The 19,706-nt window shown below is 43.1% G+C and overlaps 1 protein-coding gene across 3 annotated transcripts in view; it reads right to left on the reverse strand.

Annotated features, from left to right (window-relative positions):
• Positions 1–4,347: 4,347 nt before the first annotated feature.
• RELL2 (RELT like 2) overlaps positions 4,348–19,706 on the reverse strand; it is a 119,232-nt gene continuing 103,873 nt past the window's right edge. For all 3 annotated transcript variants that reach the window (XM_040441165.1, XM_040441173.1, XM_040441181.1), the window contains exon 7: positions 4,348–5,869. The gene's annotated coding sequence lies outside the window, so the exon portion shown is untranslated. The remainder of the gene's footprint in view (positions 5,870–19,706) is intronic.

Below are 19,706 nucleotides of genomic sequence, written 5' to 3' on the forward strand. Positions count from 1 at the left end.
AGGAATTATTCAGAAGTATTCAGAAGCATGCCTTATTTTTGTCCATTTTTACGGATCCATCACACCCATTATAGTCTATGAGTCCATAAAAAAACATGGAGGCAACATGGATGGCATCCGTGTTTCACAGATCATTGCTAATTCTCAGTTGTGCAATTTCCCTGGAATGCAGATGACACATGGAGGGCAAAAAATAGACACAAGGACCAAATACAGATCCTTCACGGACATCTTTAAGGATAAACCACTGACCATTAGAGATGAGTGAATTTTTCAAAAGTTCGATTCGGCTCATTTGCTGAATTTTAAAAGCGCAGTTCTTGTAAGTAGTGAGTGAAATGACAAGGAGCTGCGATAGTGCCGCCCCCCGTCATTGTACCCCTCAGATGCTGTGTTCATACATGATCGCAGCATCTGAGTGTAAAAACAGTGTGAAATGAACATTAAAAAAATAAAAAAAATTACCACGTCGCCGCCGCCATCTTACTTGAAGATCTGGCGTGAAATCTCACGCGGCGTGAGATTACGTCATCACGCCGGCCGACGTGGTGACATCATGCGCAAGATTTCGGATGAGCTCTTCAATCAAGATGGCGGCTGGCGGCCCATCGCGAGCAAATGGAAGAGGTAAGTATGATTTTTATTTATTTTTTACACTATTTCGGGTTAAATCGATTCGCTGACACGAAGCACGAGGAAATTCAGCTTCGAGGCGAATTGAATTTATCCTGAAATACGGATCGAATTCCACTTTATGGGATTCGATTTGCTCATCTCTACTGACCATCTTGTCACTGATGTCATCACGGATGTGTGAATGAGGCCTTATATTGTGTGGCAGTGCATATAATAGAGGAGCAGCACATACAAAGCACACTGATATAGTGAAACCAGTGAGTGTTTGGCCTTAGAATATGTGACAACTTTGTCAGTTAGGTAACATTTATGGAAACTGGAGAACACAGACCAACCAAAAGTCCTATATTTCTGACAGGACTCAATTGGACCTGGCACTTCAATTTAGGTAGGATGACTCCTTCCTGTAATGTGGATCATACCTAAAATACTGATATTTATAAGATGATCCTGGTGTTTCCTGTCCTAAAACCACATTAACAATTCTTGTTGGCATGGGCAATTATGCAGGACGGATCCGTTATGCTGCCCATAGACTTCTATTATGACGGAAGGCTTTTAAAGGCTTCCGTTTTGCATTCCGTCATAATACAAGTCTATTGAAATCATAACGGATCTCTCTGGTTTTGACTTCCGTCTTATGGATTCCGTTATTTTCCGTTATAACCATGTTATAACGGAAAACAAAAACGGAATCCATAACGGTGATGTGAACCCACCCTAAGCCCATTTACTTGAAGTAATACCAAAAACAGCCTATGGACATGAGTTCTGCTCTTTCTGGAAAAAAAATAAGACCCTTTTTTTCTAACCCTGGACAAATGCAAACTTAAGAAATTAAAGGCCCCTTTTACATGGGCCGGTGATCGGAGCAATTATTATCACTGCCGATAATTGCCCTGCCTAAGGCTACATTCACACAAATGTATTTTGTTTCCTCGCCTGTTCCGTTTTTTGGCGGATAGGATGCGGACCCATTCATTTCAAGGGGTCTGCAAAAAATGCAGACAGCACACCGTGTGCTATCCACATCCATGTGTCCGTTCAGTAGCCCCGCAAAAAAAAATAGAACGTCATATTCTTGTCCGTTTTACTGACAAGGATAGGCATTGTTACAATAGATCCGCTAAAAAACTGATGCCATAAGGTAGTCATCCGTTTTTTTTTTTTTGCGGATCCACAATTTGCGGACCGCAAAACACATATGGTCATGTGAATCTAGCCTAAAGGTGCATTCATCTGGTAAAATCGTTTCTAGGCAGCAGATTGTGCTGTGTAAATAGCGATCTGCTTCTCAGAAGCAATGACTCTCTATGAGGACGAGTGATGGCTACCGCCATAAAATCGAGATTGTTGTTGCATGTAAGTGCAGCTCTTCACCTTCTCGATAACTGCCTGAAAAGCCTGTGTAAAGGGGCCTCAACTCTAAACACCAGATGTTCGCTTCCATTTTAAAACTACTAAAATGACATGCAGAATCTTATCTGATATCACAGTGCTTCAAAAATAACTTTGTTAAGCAAAACTATAGCACTGGATTTATCTGTACTAACCCTCAACACATAACTGGAAATGTGCTTTAGTTTTGAGGTTTTACCCAGAAACTCATGTCCTGACCACCACAGTCTCCTACAATCTCACGTTCATGGTCCAGGCAGCAAAAGTGAACGAGACATAGTGTGAGTTTTCATTGAAGGTGCACGATGCAATAAAATGTTGAAGATATCATATTATTCTTCTGAAAAAAAATCATATATTTTTTTTTTTACTGGTGTCTGCATTTGGCATCATACATTTGACCATCTACACCATCCCAAGATTACTAGGCACCAGTAAGGGGAGGTTTTTGCTATCTACCATTCATAGACAAACCACCTGGCCATCCACGTAAAATACCTAAATCTGCCATATCACCTGACCAAGCAGATATGTTTATATGGATTGGAAGAAGGAGATAAGCTGATCTACGAACTACAACGATGATGGGAATGGTAAAATCTCTACAAAATCTACTGTTATAGTGTAAGGAAGAAGAAGGAGGAGGGTGGAGGGGGCAAACACAAATGCCTCCAACAAAAAACTGAAGTAAAATATAAAAGACATTTCATCTTTTGTTTCCCTTTGCATTTGAATTCTGAAGCATAATAGTAATAATATAGAAAGGCTGATTATAAAGACTGATCACTGTCACATTCTGCTGCTTAGAAGATTCACTGCATTTATCCACTGTACATATAGTACTGTTATGTGGATAGGACTCTGATGAGATAAACCTGTTATCTACTTTAGAAACCCCATTTTAAAGTACCCCATTTGTGAGTTAAAGGGGTTTTTGGGGCTCTTTTAAAAAATCCCAAAGTCTTTCATCTGTGGATGAAAGCCTAAGGCCTCTTTCACACGGGCGTGTCCAGATACGTCCCGGTGCATTGCGGCAAACCCGTGCGAGTAGGAACGCAATTGCAGTCAGTTTTGACTGCGATTGCGTTCCGATGTTCAGTTTTTATCGCATGGGTGCAATGTGTTTTGCACGCGCGTGATAAAAAACAGACTGTGGTACCCAGACCCGAACTTCTTTACAGAAGTTCAGGTTTGGGTTAGTTGTAGTGTAGATTGTATTATTTCCACTTATAACATGGTTATAAGGGAAAATAATAGCATTCTGAATACAGAATGCATAGTACAATAAATAGGGCTGGAGGGGTTAAAATAAATAAATAATAATAATAAAAAAAATAACTCACCTTAATCCACTTGTTCGCGCAGCCAGCATCTCTTCTGTCTTTAACTGTGAGCAATAGGACCTTTGATGACGTCACTGCGTTCATCACATGATCCATCACCATGGTGATGGATCATGTGATGAGCGTAGTGACATCATCAAAGGTCCTATTGCTCACAGTTAAAGACAGAAGAGATGCCGGCTGCGCGATTAAGTGGATTAAGGTGAGTTAAAAAAATTTTAACCCCTCCAGCCCTATTGTACTATGCATTCTGTATTCAGAATGCTATTATTTTCCCCTATAACCATGTTATAAGGGGAAATAATAATGATCGGGTCCCGATCGTCACCTAGCAACCGTGCGTGAAAATCGCACCGCATCCGCACTTGCTTGCGGATGCTTGCGATTTTCACGCAACCCCATTCATTTCTATGGGGCCTGCGTTACGTGAAAAACGCACAAAGAGGAGCATGCTGTGATTTTCACGCAACGCACAAGTGATGCGTGAAAATCACCGCTCGTGTGCACAGCCCCATAGAAATGAATGGGTCAGGATTCAGTGCGGGTGCAATGCGTTCAACTCACGCATCGCTTCCGCGCAGAATACTCGCCCGTGTGAAAGGGGCCTAAGAGTCCACGGCCAGTCTGAGCACAACGATGGATGGGTAAGTGATTAGGAAACAATCTTTTGTGCACAGGTGAGACGACTTTCTCTGATTTTCTATAAAAAAAAAGCTTGGAGGGCCCCTTACATAGCAGGGTGTATATTATCTAGGAAAAAAAAAAACACGCCCATATGGCATAGGTAGGTTTAGAGTATGACCTGCCTGACTGAGACCACCTTGGCGCTGGTAGGTGGCCACAGATGTGTTTTGATCAAAATATATTGGCTAAGAGTCTCAGATTTCATCATTAGAGTGAGGGCTTAGTCCATATACTATGTTTGCATCTATTGTTTTAGTGCATTATTTTCCGTGATTTTATAAATGTGGCCATGCACATCCGCATATTTACTATCATATCGTGCAGGATGTTTTGTATCTTTTTCTGTGATGTTTTTTGATTAGTCTTGAAAGAATGGCACCTTCGAGTGTGAATTCGCTTCTAACTTGGGAGTAGCATTCTTGTGCACTTTTTCCCTGCCTATCCCACAAGCAAATTTGATTAGGTGGTACATATAGATGTGCATGCTCCTCCCCTCATTGGTTGCTTGATGCACACAGAGGTAACTAGGAGCAGCACACTATATGTGCAGGGTCTGCCCTCCTGAACATAGATGCCCACATGGCATAGGTAGGTTTAGAGTAGGACCTGCCTGACTGAGACCACCTTGGCGCTGGTAGGCGGCCACAGATGTGTTTTGATCAAAATATATTGGCTGAGAGTCTGAGAGTGAGCCTTGGTCCATATATTTTGTTTGCATCTATTGTTTTAGTGCATTATTTTCTGTGATTTTGTATCTTATTTAGGACCCTGATGTGTTAGCCAGAGCAGAGAGTATCTATAAATGGGTTCTCTCTCTCTTTGGAGAACCTGTCTTGTTCAAGTGTTACACAGACAGCTCACTGATTTCTACAAAAATGGTGTGATGCTTCATTTCCTCTTTAGGGGCCCTGCAAGGAAATTGCAATACCTCTTGCACTGGCGCATGATGTGCCTAAATTATGTAGAGGTGTTGGCCTCTACCTAACTTAGGCGCATCCACGGCTGGCCTAAATCTATGCCATCTCCATTGGTGGCATAGATTTAGATCTTTTTCTACGCCTAAAATGAGATGAGCCAGCTGACCAGCCTCCTTCCCTAGCCATGCCACACCCTCTTTTTAGACCTGACGTTAGAGGGGAAAAGTCACAGATTCGTCTGCAAATCCCCTTTACGACCGAATTGGCATATATATAATAATACTTGACACCCATAGTTTAAAAATGAGCCAGGAACAGGGGCGAAGAATCAATGGCTTCTTCCCGCCAGACTCAGCTTGATTGACAAGTCTTTTCCTAAACACAAATACACAATCATAATAGTTCGGGCAGCATGAAGCGCCTGAATGGTTCCTTTAAAGGGGATGCACAAGGCATTTATGATTACCTCTTGTAATGCCTCTCAGTATTCTCGTCTTAGTCAACTCCTTGCTATGTACTAACACTGTGACACCACTAGCAGACTGTTGTGGTTAGGATACTGGTGACACACAGACACTTAGCTTTATTATAAGTAACAACAGTGGACTACATAGCAATATATACCATCAGGATATAGAACCACAAAAAATAGTGATCAATCCCTTTAGGAAAATTCAAAGCTCTAATGCTTTATATGTCCATTTCTAGTTTTTCCCTTTGCATAACGGAATTGAAAAATCTGACTTGTGTTTTGCAAAGTAATCCTCTGCAGCGTTTCTAGCTGCCCATGATGTCCTCTGCCTTCTTCATTATTTCATGCTCCAGGGGACACACAAGGCCTTGTCTCTTCTCTATCATTTAACGTGCCAGTCGCCTCAGGGTGAAAAGTTGCTAAACATGAAAAAAGCACAAGGATTGATTTAAATTACAATCAAAAAATATTCTACACATGAAGGTCAGAAGAAAAAATACAAGTCTACTTTCTTTTGGAGCATGACCATGTGTAACTGGAATAAGAGAAAATGGAAGTAAGAATTCAATTTCAGCTTCACCTTACAATCAAGAAGAACTTACAAGAACATAATTGGCCTCTAACCAATCCAGTATGATAGACCTACTGTAGTTAGTCTTTTCCACCTAATTCGGTTCAGGGTATGTTATGCATTCATATTTTGTCTCTGTCCTCAGCGGAGGCTCTCTTTCAATTAGGTTAACAGCTAAACTAATGGATATAGAGAGTCCGGATTCAGAGGAGTTAGGGCTATAATCAAATGAGGCAGTAGTCTTACTTTATCTGGTTTCATGTTTGAGCCTTCTGAAGGTTTATATTTTATACTTTATCTTTAAGAAGAACCTGTTCTAGTGTGAGGCTTGCTCTAAGCGTAATGTCATGATGAACAATAACAGTACTGCAAAATTAAAATTGAAATAAGTATTTCCTTATATGGACAAAAATTATGATGAAAGCCAGTGTCAGATCCTAACAGTGACTGATGGACCCTATTAACTTATAATGGGGCCCATTGGGGTTCTTGCAGTGGCTTACCTAGCATGGAAGCCGACTACGGAACAGCTGTGGGAGCCAGGGGGCTTGACATTGAACTGTTATTTCAACTCCCAACATAGATTCACTGCATTTTCTGTCAGCCGCCACTAGGAGGTGCACAGTGCACAGAGATTATTTACAGCTTCCATTGATATGAATGGTAACTGTAATGAGATACCCCTAGTCATGGCTGCAGGCTGAAGACAGTCAGTTTTATAGTTTACTATGTGAAGGGAAGCAGGAAATGTAATTATGCCAGTTGTCTGGTGTAACTAATGAGCGCCATATCAGAATCAGATATACTTTGATCCTGGTTACACAGGAGGGGAAATACCTACATGATATCGTAATTGCAAACAGGCAACACAAACCCTTAATTAACCTGTAACCATTATACTGATAAATCAAAAATACGTCCTTTATTTCAACTATTTAACATTGGTAGAATTGATGATTGTTATATTGATTGCGCACTTTTTCAGGATTGGTCCCCATTAGTTTTATCTTCTGTTTGTGAGTCACTCCACCAATTTTAACTGATTGAAATAAAGGACATATTTTAGAATTAACAAATATTTATGAAGCACCTGTTACACATTTTCTGATGTGGAAGTCATAATGTGGGTGAAGTGATCCAGTGCACAGCTGCTCTAGAAGAGTTGCCATGCTGACCAACCAAGCCCTGACTGTGGCTCGACCTATCCGTGAACCTGCATGCAGATCAGATTCCTGACGTCGGGTCCAATTCCATAGCTGCCATTTGCTTCTTGTCCTGGCTTCACTCATCAGTTTGTTTCTGGACTAACCCCTTGTCTACTGATCTGGAGTTCAATGAATCTTCTGACTTAGACTGCGGTGGCTTTGTACTTTTCTCCTTCTGGTACTTTCCATCTGATTGGTCTGTTACCTGTGGGCTTGAATCAGTTTTCTGCAGCTTGTCACCAAAAGTAACCTGCCTTGCAGCTGGCTCTGTTGAACGCTTATATATAGCCCTTTTTAATTACATTTTTTCCTTCATGAAAAATTTCCTTCACTTAAAGGGGTTGTCTGAGATATATAAATATATGCCCATGTGCCTTATAACCTATCTAATAATACTTTTGCAATTTACATTTTTCTTGTATAGTACCAGGATTCTGCAGGGCCAATGTGGGTCATGTAACCCGCGACGTCATGCACCAGGCTCCCTGTACTGACGTTTGGTGTACAGGCTTATCCCTGCCTTAGGGAGTGGCCCAGCTCTGTACACGAAATGTCAGAGCCCTTCTCTCCCTGTATCTGGCTGCCGGCCAGCTCCTGTGAGGGATCGCACACGTGCAGTGTCCCACTACGTGATCGTGGGCACTGCAAAACTAGTTGTGTTGTGTTTTATTGTCATATACTATGCTTTCATGCTGTACTTATATTCTTCTATGTCACTATGTCACTATGTGATTTTATGTGTAAGATCCTTTATAAAGGCCTAGCTAGGGTGCACTACACTAGCTTCTCCACTAGATGGGGCAGTGTTACAGTGTATATATAGCTTAGCTCAGGCTTAGTTAGGCAGTCTTCTTCTGAAGTCTAGTCAGTGTGCAGCCATGATGTAGCTTCCTGCTGGAGGGAGGCCTCCTGCCTCTCTGCTCTCTCCCTGTTGGCTCCACAGTCCAGGGTTAAAGCCTACAAGATTCAGCCTAGAGGTGAGAAATCTATTTCTATAGCTCGCTCCTCAGGGCAGACCAGTGACAAGCTGCTACAGCAAATATTCAAGGGGATTAATATATTTTATTCAAGTCAAAGGATAGAAAACGGCCATACTTAAAGGCTTCCCAGGCACCTTTGCAATTAGGTGTAGGACACAGCTTCCGGCATCCGCACCTCCAGTTTAAATCCTGAGGACAGTTTAGGCCAACTGTCGGAAAAGCACTGGAAATTTTAAAAGTTCGAAAGTTCAAGGATTCAGAAAACCACCTTTAATTCAGGTTAGAATAAGGCGAGAGTTAATACCAGCTTAAGACTTTTATACTTCAAAAGCCTAGTCTGAAGCAGTAGCTTTCATATATAAAAGACAAAGAGCCTGTTTTATCTAAGGACTTACAATATCCTACCCCCGTATGCATGAGAGACTGTATTTCATATCTGGATGTACTAGAGACTGTATTTCATATCTGGATGTACTAAAGACTATATTTCATATCTGGATGTACCAGAGAATGTATTTCATATCTGGATGTACCAGAGACTGTATTTCATATGTGGATGTACCAGAGACTGTATTTCATATCTGGATGTACTAAAGACTGTATTTCATATCTGGATGTACTAAAGACTGTATTTCATATCTGGATGTACTAGAGACTGTTTTATACTTGGATGTAACCGTTACCAGGAGCAACGTTCAGTAAAAGTTATAAGCTGGATTACACAATCCTTGTCTCAGTCTTCAGTTCCTCAATTAACGCTACAGTAAATGGTTGTACCACCATAAAAGGTACTGGTGTCACGACTACAAGGGACCTTGCCATAGGCACATTAATACAGACCATCAAGGGCACCTCGAACCACCATTTGGCCTGTGTCCCTTACACCAGAGTGTGCCCCAGAGAATTCCTGTGCCGTTCTCCTCATCACTTATGTGAGCCTGCCCAGGGACGACGTAACCGTGAATAACCAGAAGAACTGTATTTACCTCGGCATTATTTTCCATTGAAATGCATTAATGCCGGATCCGGCCCCAAGTGTTCCGGAAAAACTGATCCGGTTTTGCGGTCTGCGCATGGGCAGACCTTTAAAAATGTGAAAAAGATAAATACCGGATCTGTTTTTCCGGATGACAATGCATTTGTGAGATGGATCCGCATCCGTCTGCAAATGGTATCCGTTTGCATACAAATTGCCGGATCCGGCAGGAAGTTCCAGGGACGGAACTGCCTACCGGAATCCAAAAATGCAAGTGTGAAAGTACCCTAAGGCCTCATGCACACGGCCGTTGTTTTGGTCCGCATCCGAGCCGCAGTTTTGGCGGCTTGGATGCGGACCCATTCACTTCAATGGTTGCTCTGTTCCGTGGCCCCGCAAAAAAAATATAACATGTCCTATTCTTGTCCACGCTTTGCAGACAAGAATAGGCAGTTATATTAAAGGCTGTCCGTAACGTTCCGCAAATTGCGGGACGCAAACGGACGCCATCCGTGTTTTGCGAATCCGCAATTTGCGGACTGCCAAACACACCACGGTCATGTGCATGTAGCCTAAGTATGTTTTTTTTTTTTTTTCAAGAAATCAAGCTTAAAGGGAACCTGTCACCAGTTTTATGGTGTCCTAACTAAGGGCAACATAAATAAGTGACTGATTCTCTTAGCAAAATGCTTGGTCACTTTCTTTAATTGACCCATTCAATCTGCCAACATCTTGTATTGAAAAGCTCCAGCTCATAATGATGAGTCCTGAATATTCATGAGCTCCTGACTCTCCCCGCCTACCTGCTGCTGATTGACAGTTATTTTCCATATGAATCAGCAGCAGGTGGGAAGGGGAGTGGCTATATCTCTAAATTAAAAAAACGCTGGACTCAGTGATGTCACGCTGGACATTAGCATGCGGCATGTGGCATCTTTGTGTGTATATTATGAGGTAACCATCTGTCACACCAGTAAGTGAATACATCTAAGGTACTTTTTAGTAGTTAATGATTGTATACAATTAGTTAGATTATAATCAAATATCCACATGACAGGTTCCCTTTAACTAATGTATATGTAAGTCCTGCTGAGTTTTAGAATGTTTTTTTTTTTTCCATTACTCGGATAACCCCTTTAATAAAAAATTGTAAGTTTCACAAAATCTGTAAAGTCGCATTTTACTTTTACGTTGGGAGTGTCTGACACATTGTTACTGAGAGACTGCGGGTTCGAGAGAGGGGGCATACTATGTAATGGGGCCCAATTAGATCTGGGATCCTTTTAGATCTGTGTACAGCTTTGGGTTCTGGAAATGTCTACGTTGTTTGGAGGGCAATCTAATGAGGCACAGTACTCAAAAGAAACATTGTACTATAAAATGAAAAAAGGACCACTGGCAAATTCTGACGTTGTTGTTTTAGGAAAAGATCATGTCCACATATGGTGCATTATACTGTAGTTCATACATTTTAGATTGCTGATGTGAAATCTACCCAAATGTACCTGAATAGGATCAGGGTCCATTACATGAAGCCCGGTGCAGCGCCCCCTGTTGCCACTTCCCCCATATGGTGTACTCTCAAACAAAGTAGACATAATCATACCAAACTGTGCCACACATTGGACATATGGCAGTTCCATACGGTTCCCAAATAACAGTACTATTCAGTGCCTCCAGTATCATGTCCTACAAAATGAATACACTTTGTGACAGAAATTCTACCACACAGTGCTCAAATAATACAAGCACACAGTGACCCAACAACAGACCAATACATAAAGTAACTTACTATGCAATAGATATTAAGATTGGTGGAGTTCAACAGCCTCAGATGCCTGGCCTTGCATATGACTGTTCCTAAAAAGACGTGATAAATTCCATTAACCCCCATGGTGGATGCTGCTATAACAAAAGGCACTTCTCACAAAAGACATGGCATATTGAGTAGAAATATTATCAAAGGGTGGTTGGTGGAGTTATGCAAGAGGGAGATTAGGGGTTAATCAACTTCCCCTCCATTCCCTCTGGGCTTGTACTTTGGATCCCCTAATTCATGGTCCTAAATCATGAGAATGTACTGCTACACTGGCATATAAAGATTGCAGCAGCAGGAGATATATGCATGCACAAGTACTTGAGTATGCTTGCACACCAGCTGCCAGAAAGTGGTCTTGCCAAGTCAGATAGGTACTCTCGTGAAGAAGAGGAGTGCCCATGAGTGGAATTTATATACTGTATATGTTTTCACCTCACAGCCAAGATCAGCGCTCTGGTTTATAGCCCTTTTAAAATAATCTTCAAAGTTTTAACACCCCTCCCCTTCTTTAAACATAAAGGAGGACATTTATCAAATCAAATTAGTCAGTTTTGTGGTCTACAAAAGTCGCAAGGCATGGCACCTAGGGCTGCAGTAAACGATTATTTCAGTAATCGAGTACTCTATTGATTATTTTTTATGATTAATCTAATAAGAAAAATAAATAATTAATAGACTGTTTTCCTTTATAAAAGCTCATCAGACCCCCTGCTATCAGTCCCCAACACCCTTTGCTCCACTCTGTGCCAATCAGCCCAAGTGCATCAGTTCCCCCAGTGCCATCAGCTCCCCCCCACCCCAGTGCCATCATCTCCACTATCCCCCAGTGCCATCAGCTCCGTTCCCCCAGTGCCTTCAGCTGTCCCCCACCCTAGTGCCTTCAGCTGCACTGTCCCAGTGCCATCAGCCCCTCCATGCCATCCATTGCCATGTCCCCCACTCCCCCAGTGCCATCAGATCAGCCCCTCCATGTCCCCCAGTGCCACCAGATCAGACCCTTCATGTCCCCCACTCCCCCAGTGCTATCAGATCAACCCCTCCATGTCCCCCAGTGCCATTAGATCAGCCCCTCCATGTCTCCCAGTGCCATCAGATCAGCCCCTCCATGTCTCCCAGTGCCATCAGATCAGCCCCTCCATGTCTCCCAGTGCCATCAGATCAGCCCCTCCATGTCTCCCAGTGCCATCAGATCAGCCCCTCCATGTCCCCTAGTGCCATCAGATCAGCCCCTCCATGTCCCCTAGTGCCATCAGATTAGCCCCTCCATGTCCCCCAGTGCCATCAGATTAGCCCATCCATGCCCCCCACTACAATCAGATCAGCCCCTCCATGTCCCCCAGTGCCATCAGATCAGCCCCTTCATGTCCCCCAGTGCCATCAGATCAGCCCCTCCATGTCCCCCACTCCCTCAGTGCCATCAGATCAGCCCCTCCATGTCCCCCAGTGCCATCAGATCAGCCCCTTCATGTCCCCCAGTGCCATCAGATCAGCCCCTCCATGTCCCCCACTCCCTCAGTGCCATCAGATCAGCCCCTCCATGTCCCCCAGTGCCATCAGATCAGCCCCTTCATGTCCCCCAGTGCCATCAGATCAGCCCCTCCATGTCCCCCACTCCCTCAGTGCCATCAGATCAGCCCCTCCATGTCCCCCAGTGCCATCAGATCAGCCCCTTCATGTCCCCCAGTACCATCAGATCAGCCCCTTCATGTCCCCCAGTGCCATCAGATGAGCCCCTCCATGTCCATCAGTGCCATCGGATCAGCTCCTCCATGTCCCCCAGTGCCATCAGATTAGCCCCTCCATGTCTCCCAGTGCCATCAGATTAGCCCCTCCATGTCCCCCACTCCCCCATTGACATCAGATCAGCCCCTCCATGTCCCCCACTCCCCCAGTGCCATCAGATCAGCGCCTCCATGTCCCCCACTCCCTCAGTGCCATCAGATCAGCCCCTCCATGTCCACCAGTGCCATCGGATCAGCCCCTCCATGTCCCCCAGTGCCATCAGATTAGCCCCTCCATGTCCCCCAGTGCCATCAGATTACCCCCTCTATGTGCAATGAGCAGGACCGTGGTACGGTTAGGCGGACGCCAAAATTATGCAGTGGGTCCGGATATGGATATAGAAGTGTATTGTTTTTGTTTGTGACGCCAATTGCAGCGTGCGCAGGGTACAGTCTCAGGGCCCTTTAAGGTGTTGCAACTCACGTACCAGGTTAGGAATGCCAGAGTGGTGTAATGTCTCTGTATAGTAGTGGGTATAGTGTCAACAGTGTCTCCTACCTTGGTATGGCTGGACTCCTGGATCCTGGCTCACTTGCAATAAATGAGTGTTGCTAGTAGGAGTAATTGAAGGATTTGGTAGCAGTAAATGAGATCAAGACTTGAAATATAATTCAACTTGTCTTTACTGAAGGCAGCATTAATCCATATGAGTTACAGCAATAGTCTTGGGTCCCAGCGGGTATTGGCAATGTATGGCAGGGATCAATATCTCTTCTGCTCCTATCATGTGCCTGGAGAATATGGCAGGAATCTGTCTTCTGCTCTGTCTATCTTCTGCTGTGTATGGGACTGACTAGCTGAGGAGGAATTTGGCTTCTCCTGGTCTCTGGATGTTACTCACAGTTAGCTCACAGGGAATGGCTCTTCCTGGAGATCTGGAGGTGCTACTTGCTTATTAACCATCTGAGGCTGAAGGGCTCAGACTGGGGATGAAGATCTTTGGTCTCAGCCAAGACTCGATCCTGGGTTGGGATCCCTAGAACTGGGAGCTTCTACCAGCACAGCCTTCACCTAGCCGGGGTGGCTGGCACACTAACTGAACTTCCTTCCCCACCCATGAGGCAGGATATGGGAACATTCCACACCTCCTCAAAGAGGGGGGAGCTAAACTGGAATGTACTATTCCAGTCTAGATATGCTAAACTGAACTAAGGCCCTGCTGACACATTGCTGACACCTGCTGGTGAACATGAAAATTACAGCAAATACATGTAACAGGCTTAGAAAATGCACATTTGTGAGGAATGTTAAATAAAACCACATTAGATGACAAGGCACATGTTACCAACAAATAGTAGCGGGGAAAAAGAGTTTAGTAACATAACCCTGGGATGTTACATATGTCCCCCAGTGCCTTCAGATTAGCCTCTTCATCTCCCCCATTGACATCAGATCAGCCTCTCCATGTCCCCCACTCCCCCAGTGCCATCAGATCAGCCCCTCCGTATCCCCCACTCCGCCAGTGCCATCAGATCAGCCCCTCCATGCCATACATTGCTGGCTGTCCCCCTTCAGTGTCATGTCCCCAGCGCCAGTGAAATAAAATACTTACTTTTCCTGTAGGGGTGCCGCTCCACAGCTCATTCCTCTTCTTCTCCGTGCGCTGCACTGGATCCTGACGTCACACAGCATCAGGTCATAGTGCATGCTTACGTGCACTATGACCTGACAATGTGTCAGGATCCAGTACAGCGCGGTACGTATGCGAACTGATGGCATTAGTAAGACTGATCAGGATCCTGATCAGTCTTAAAAATGCCTGATCAGTCAGAAAAATGCATTGAAATGCCGGATCTGTCTTTCCGGTGTCATCCGGCAAAACGGATCCGGCATTTATTTTTTTTACCGGAAGGACGGATCCGGCATTCCGGTATTTTGAATGCCAGATCCGGCACTAATACATTCCTATGGAAAAAAATGCTGGATCCGGCATTCAGGCAAGTCTTCAGCTTTTTTCGCCGGAGATAAAACCGTAGCATGCTGCGGTTTTATCTTTTGCCTGATCAGTCAAAAAGACTGAACTGAAGACATCCTGATGCATCCTGAACGGATTACTCTCCATCCAGAATGCATGGGGATATGCCTGATCAGTTATTTTCCGGCATTGAGCCCTTTCGACGGAACTCAGTGCCGGAAAAGAAAAATGCTAGTGTGAAAGTACCCTAATCCTTTCAGCTCTAATGGCAACTGCAACATTTTGTGATCCTCACCACTTTCAACTATGTAAAAGATTAGACCTGGATTATGGTTCATTTACTATGTGTGACTTTTGCAAAAGTTGCAAAAAAGTCACAATCTACACCAGGCAACCCCCTGGTCTACTTTTACACTGAAAGGTGTAAACCACATGCACTCACGCCACATACAGTCAGGTCCATAAATATTGGGACATCGACACAATTCTAATATGTTTGGCTCTATACACCCCCACAATGGATTTGAAATGAAACGAACAAGATGTGCTTTAACTGCAGACTTTCAGCTTTAATTTGAGGGTATTTACATCCAATCAGGTGAATGGTGTAGGAATTACAACAGTTTGCATATGTGCCTCCCACTTGTTAAGGGACCAAAAGTAATGGGACAGAATAATAATCATAAATCAAACTTTCACTTTTTAATACTTGGTTGCAAATCCTTTGCAGTCAATTACAGCCTTAAGTCTGGAACATAGACATCACCAGACGCTGGGTTTCATCCCTGGTGATGCTCTGCTAGGCCTCTACTGCAACTGTATTCAGTTCTGGCTTGTTCTTGGGGCATTTTCCCTTCAGTTTTGTCTTCAGCAAGTGAAATGCATGCTCAATCAGATTCAGGTCAGGTGATTGAGTTGGCCATTGCATAACATTCCACTTCTTTTCCTTAAAAAACTCTTTGGTTGCTTTTGCAGTATGCTTTGGGTCATTGTCCATCTGCACTGTGAAGCGCCGTCCAATGAGTTCTGAAGCATTTGGCTGAATATGAGCAGATAATATTGCCCAAAACACTTCAGAATTCATCCTGCTACTTTTGTCAGCAGTCACATCATCAATAAATACAAGAGAACCAGTTCCATTGGCAGCCATACATACCCATGCCATGACACTACCACCACCATGCTTCACTGATGAGGTGGTATGTTTAGGATCATGAGCAGTTCCTTTCCTTCTCCATACTCTTCTCTTCCCATCACTCTGGTACAAGTTGATCTTGGTCTCATCTGTCCATAGGATGTTGTTCCAGAACTGTGAAGGCTTTATAGATGTCGTTTGGCAAACTCTAATCTGGCCTTCCTGTTTTTGAGGCTCACCAATGGTTTACATCTTGTGGTGAACCCTTTGTATTCACTCTGGTAAAGTCTTCTCGAAATTGTTGACTTTGACACACATACACCTACCTCCTGGAGAGTGTTATTGATCTGGCCAACTGTTGTAAAGGGTGTTTTCTTCACCAGGGAAAGAATTCTTCGGTCATCCACCACAGTTGTTTTCCGTGGTCTTCCGGGTCTTTTGGTGTTGCTGAGCTCACCGGCGCGTTCCTTCTTTTTAAGAATGTTCCAAATAGTTGTTTTGGACACGCCAAAGTATATTGATATAGTATATGATATAGTATATATAATTCTATAATTTATATATATGACAGCAGACAGCCTGATTGCATCCAATGGCGTCGCTACAGGGGGGCAAGGGGGGGCAATTGCCCCACCCTTGGTTATTCTTGCCCCCCTGCGTGCCCCCCCCCGCTGTATTATTGACTTGTATTATGACGGAATGCAAAACGGAAGGCTTTAAAAGGCATTCAGTTAGCTTTCTGTCATAATAGAAGTCTATGGGAATCAAAACTGATCCGTCTGGTTCCCTTTATGCAAGACGGAAAACAGACTTTGTTTTCCGTCTTGCGTAACGTGACCCAGACGGATTGGTTATGTTTTCCCATAGACTTCTATTAGGACAGAGAAAAACGGAATGCCTCTTAAAGGCTTACGTTTTGCATTCCATCTGGCCATTCCATTATATTCCGTTTGAATACACCGTTATATTCAGTTTGACCTCAACCCTGATACCCATATAACTTAGGGGTGTCAGGGTACATTATACAGGGGTTATATAACTAAGGATCCCTGTATAATGTCCCCTGATAGCACTGAGTCCTCCTCAGTTATATTACCCTTGTATAATGTACCCTGATACCCCTAAGTTATAATATTACCCATAATGTCCCCTGATATCCCTCAGTTATATAACTGAGGGTAATCAGGGTACATTATACAGGGAATAATATAACCAAGGGGTATCAGGGTACATTATACAGGGGGTAATATAACTTATATTACCACCGTATAATGCCCGATAGGCCTCCTGAGTAACTTATATTACCCTTGTATTATTATGTACCCTGATACCCCTTAGTTATATGATCCCGGCGGGGTCATATAACTAAGGGGTATCAGGGTACATTATTATACAGGGTTGATATAACTCAGGAGGCCTATCAGGCATTATACGGTGGAAATATAAATTACATTACCCCTGTATAATGTCCCATGATAGGCCTCCTCAGTTATATTACCCCTACCCTGATATCCATATAATATAACTAAGGGGTATCAGGGTGCATTATACAGGGGTAACATAACTGAGGAGTGCTATCCTATCAGGGACGTAATTGCTGTGGGGCCCAGTCATTTCTAGCTACGCCACTGCCCGGCAGGGTCATATAACTAAGGGATATCAGGGTACATTATTATACAGGAAAATTATTAGTGCCCCCCCCCCATTTTTGACTGTGTATCTTCTGTGCCCCCCCTATGTATTGATCCTAGAGTCGCCACTGCACTACCCTGTAAGTCACTGAAGAGATCTCACTTTCGGGGTAGTGCTGTCTTCTTTGTTTGCCTGTGGGATAAATTAAATGATAATGGTTATTTTATGATACTAATGTTCAGCTCATGACAAATCAATTTGTATCTCATAATGTGACCCACCAAAGCCTCTATAACATAGAAAAATCTAGAGGAGCCAGAACATTACCCTCAAAGGAGTAACTAGAAGTACCTGAGCATCCATACAAAATATGTAACAGGGGTTCCTAAGCACAATGATGTGATATTTATGCAGCTGGTGCCCTACAGAAGGCTGTTGGACTCACTCAGGCACCAGGACTTGGGTGCAACGGCTACCTCTGTAATTCTTATAGCTTCTGCCCCTCACTGAATAACTGAAATGAAAACTGAGAAAAAGGTCATCAATATTGGTCACAGAAAATAACTTGAAATGTGGGGATAGATTCTCAGCTTTTGCCAGGACTTTCAACTTAAAGTAACCGGGCAGTACAGTTGATGAGGCAACCATAAGACACCCAGCAAGTATTGTGTATTCTAATAAGTAGAACCCATGAATGATAGTAGCTGGGTGTCATACAGTTTAATTCTATTATTTTTATAGGGTAATTTCCAAGCAGGTTGTTGCCCATGGTGGACATAGCAAAAAAGACTCCTCTCTTCCCCAGCACTACAGTCTGCCCAGGTTATCAACTGATCATCCTTCAAATAGTGTAGGGGCTAAATACTGCAGTTCCAAAATGAGACTTCTGTGATTCTGATACAGAGCCCCAAAATCCCCTGCTTTCCTTCCCACGGTATAGATTTATATAACATTCTTTTGCCTGCAGCCACCTCTAGATGGAGATAACTGCATATGAACTTTGACAGCTCTCATTGAACTGTATAATAAACACATATGGAGTGAGCTACTGCTACAGGTGGAAGAATTTGATCATTCAATGTTTTGTTCACACTGGTGTCATGGTTTGAAATCATAACAGAAGCCATCACGCTATGCAGGATCTATTGAACATCATTTTGAATGGTGGAGATGGAAAACTTAGGGTCATACTTAAGGCTACTTTCACACTAGCGTTTTCAATTCTGCTATTGAGATCCATCATAGGATCTCAATAGCGGATGAAAATGCTTCAGCTTTGTCTCCATTCATTGTCAGTGGTGCGGAGCAAGACGGATCCGTCCTGACACACAATGTGAGTCAATGGGGAAGGATCCGTTTTCTCTAACACAATAGAAAACGGATCCGCCCCCCATTGACTTTCAATGGTGTTCATGACAGATCAGTCATGGCTATATAAGACATAATACAACCGGATCCGTTTATGACTGATGCATGCAGTTGTATTATTGTAACGGAAGCGTGTAAAAAAAACGGATCCTATGCATAACTAATGCAACAGGATCCGTTTTTTTTACAGGATCCAGTTTTTCCCCCCTCTCTTCTTCTGACGGATCAGAAGAATGGAACGCTAAATGGTGATGTGAATGCACCCTAATTGGAGAACCCTTTTAGGGTTAGGCCAGCTATATTGTAATCTTGGTAAATTTCTTTTGTGTTGGCCATAACCAAGCATTCAGTCAATTTTCACCAAAAATATAACATGTCTATTGCAATAAAAATAGTATGCAAATTGACTCATGTGAGATCAAACCAGAGACTATTAAAAAAAAAAAACACAGCCGTTTCAGGATACTTGATCCTCATTTGTGGAGGCCAGGGGACCTGCATGGGATAGCTTTGTTTGCATACTTATTTTTCCATAGAGCAGTCATCAAGTTGCTCCTGATCACAACAATTTTTAAAAGTATATGGACAAATACACAGATTCCAAATATGGTGCCTAATTTTATATTTGGATGTTTTCCCTTCTTGTCAAAATGGGTCCAAAAGATCTATATGTGTATGTCATGCCCATAATGCATTTTTTTTTTTAATCCATTATTTGTCCTTGTCGACATTGGAACTGTTTAACATCATGTAATTACTCAGAGCTGAGGTGTCTACTTCTGAAAAGTTTGTTAAACAATAACAGAACCAACAAAATTACCAAAGCTCAAACCGATGCCTTTCAAAGGTCAGTCATGGTGGCAAAACCTGCAT

The sequence above is a fragment of the Bufo bufo genome, chromosome 1 (assembly GCF_905171765.1).
Source record: "Bufo bufo chromosome 1, aBufBuf1.1, whole genome shotgun sequence".
Taxonomy (NCBI): Eukaryota; Metazoa; Chordata; class Amphibia; order Anura; family Bufonidae; genus Bufo; species Bufo bufo.